We start from the raw sequence: 2,925 nt of genomic DNA on the forward strand, positions 1-2,925 counted from the left end.
AATGGGCAGAAGATATGAACAGACACTTTTCCAATGAAGACCTACAAATGGCTAACAGACACATGAAAAAATGTTCAAAATCATTAGCCATCAAGGAAATTCAAATCAAAACCACACTGAGATACCACCTTACGCCAGTTAGAATGGCAAAAATAGACAAGGCAAGAAACAACAAATGTTGGAGAGGATGTGGAGAAAGGGGATCCCTCCTACATTGTTGGTGGGAATGCAAGTTGGTACAGCCACTCTGGAAAACCGTGTTGAGGTCCCTTAAAAAGTTAAAAATTGAGCTACCCTATGATCCAGCCATTGCACTACTGGGTGTTTACCCCAAAGATACAGACGTAGTGAAGAGAAGGGCCATATGCACCCCAATGTTCACAGCAGCAATGTCCACAATAGCTAAATCGTGGAAGGAGCTGAGATGCCCTTCACAGATGACTGGATTAAGAAGTTGTGGTCCATATATACAATGGAATATTACTCAGCTATCAGAAAGAACGAGTTCTCAACATTTGCTACAACATGGATGGCACTGAAGGAGCTAATGCTAAGTGAAATAAGTCAAGCAGAGAAAGACAACTATCATATGATTTCTCTCATCTATGGAACAAAAGAACTAGGAAGATCGGTAGGAGAAGAAAGGGATAAAGAAAGGGGGGAAATCAGAAGGGGGAATGAAACATGAGAGACTATGGACTATGAGAAACAAACTGAGGGCCTCAGAAGGGAGGGGGGTGGGGGAATGGGATAGACCGGTGATGGGTGGTAAGGAGGGCACGTATTGCATGGTGCACTAGGTGTTATACGCAACTAATGAATCATCGAGCCTTACATCGGAAACCGGGGATGCACTGTATGTTGACAAACATAATAAAACATTAAAAAAAGAAAAAAAAAGAAAAACTGTGAGATGCAAGATGCTTTCTCTATGGTGTTCTTTCAGAGACTTCAGTATATGGCACTTTCCTTATGTTTTCTTAGACGCCTGTTGAAATGCTTTCATCTTCATGATAGAATACGTGAGGTGAAAGATGGCTTCGATACAATATTCTGTCTTAAATATTCGTTATTGGCCCTTTCCCTATGCTTTTATTCCCACTCTGAAACATTCTTCCATCATCATGACAGACGACGGGAGTTGGAAGACTGTTTCCATGCACTCCTATTACTGAGAGTTACATCTGGGGCTGTTTCCTTAAGTGAACCTTAAGGAAACATAGGGAAGCCCTAGTGTCTTCACTGATCAAAGTTGCCGTCTCTCTACACAAACTCTTTAGCTAATTGACTGATTGCACTTTCTTTTTGTTTTCACACAACCTTTTCGAATGGCTTTCATCCTCATGAAAGAAGTGAGTTGAGTGATGCTTTCTGTGTAGTATTATTACAGTTTTAAATGAAGTGCATTATCTTGATGCTCGCAGGCACTGTTTTGCACAATGCTCCCACTTCATGAGAAAAGATGTGAGATGCAAGATGCTTTTAGATAGAGTATTCTCTCCTAGTGTAAAGTAGGTGACACCTTCCTTATGCATTCGTAGACACTTGAAAAACTTGCGATCATCCTCACAGAAGCTGTGACTTGGAAGATGGTGTCCATTTGGTGTTCTGACTGAGATTTGTATATAGTGCCCTCTTCCTTAAGGTTCAAGGCACGTGCTGGACAACGGGTGTATATTCATGGGTCACCATGTTACTTCGATGTTGCCTTCTATCAACACGGAGTTGTTTCTCACAACTACTTAGATAGGACCTCTCCTTATGCTTTCACTTGCACTTCTGCAAGTACTCCCATCTTCATTACAGAAGATGTGAGTTGAAAGATTTTTTCCAAGGGTGTTCTTACCTGAGCATACAGAATGTTCCTTAGGTTTCATGCAGATTTTGGAACATACATCCACCCTCATGAACTTGATTTGGAAAGTTGTCTCCAGATGGTGCTCTTTAATAGTGCTAAGCGTATGGCACTTCTTTTACCGTTCAACACAGATATTTGAAAAAGCTTCTCTCTTCATGCATCAGGATGTTTGAAGTTTCATTCTCTATACAGAACCTTGGTGCTCAGAGTGGAGTAAACGTCATTTCTTTACAAGTTCCTTTACCCTTGAGCCAATGCTTTCAGCCTCATGAGAAAAGATCTGAGTTTCAGACAGTGTCCTACGGATTTCCCTCATAAAGTTAAGCGTATGATAATTCCCTTATGCTGAGAAACACTTCTGAGAATGCTTCCAACTTCGTAAAAGAAGATGTGCCTTGAAGGATGGATTCGGTACGGTCGTTTCTTGAAGCTAAGTCTCTGCCACTTTCCTTATGCTTTCAGGGCAATGATGCAAACGTTTCCATCTTCATGACAGAATTTGTTGGTTGAAAGATGCTATCTACCCAGTGCTCTCACCTACTATTAAGTTTATGGCACTTTCGTTAAGGTTCAACACACAGGAAAGAAACCCCGGTTGATCCATTTGTCAGGAGGTTGGTTTGATATTGTTTTCTATCTACACAGATTTGGTTCTTAGAATTAAGTAGACGGCACTTCTTTATGAGCTCGCACACATTCTTACTACACTTCACTACAGAAGTTGTGATTTGAGACATGGTGTCAATACAGTGTTCCTGTATAGAGTGAAACAACGCGCTTTATGCGTCTGTTTTCACAGACAGTTTTGCACATACTTCCGTTTTTATGACAGAAGACTGTGAGATGCAAGATGCTTTCTCTATGGTGTTCTTTCGTGGACTTCAGTATATGGCACTTTCCCTACGTTTTCTTAGACACCTGTGCCAATAGTTTCATCTTCACGACCGAAGATGTCAGGTGAATGTTGGCTTTGATACAATGTTCTTCCTTGAAGATTGGTTAGTGGCCCTTATGCTTTCATTCCCACTCTGCAACATGCTTCCATCATCATGACAGAGGATGGGAGT

Source organism: Ursus americanus, unplaced genomic scaffold (genome assembly GCF_024610735.1).
Source record: "Ursus americanus isolate L20-20 unplaced genomic scaffold, mUrsAme1.1.p SCAF_83, whole genome shotgun sequence".
NCBI classification, from domain to species: Eukaryota; Metazoa; Chordata; class Mammalia; order Carnivora; family Ursidae; genus Ursus; species Ursus americanus.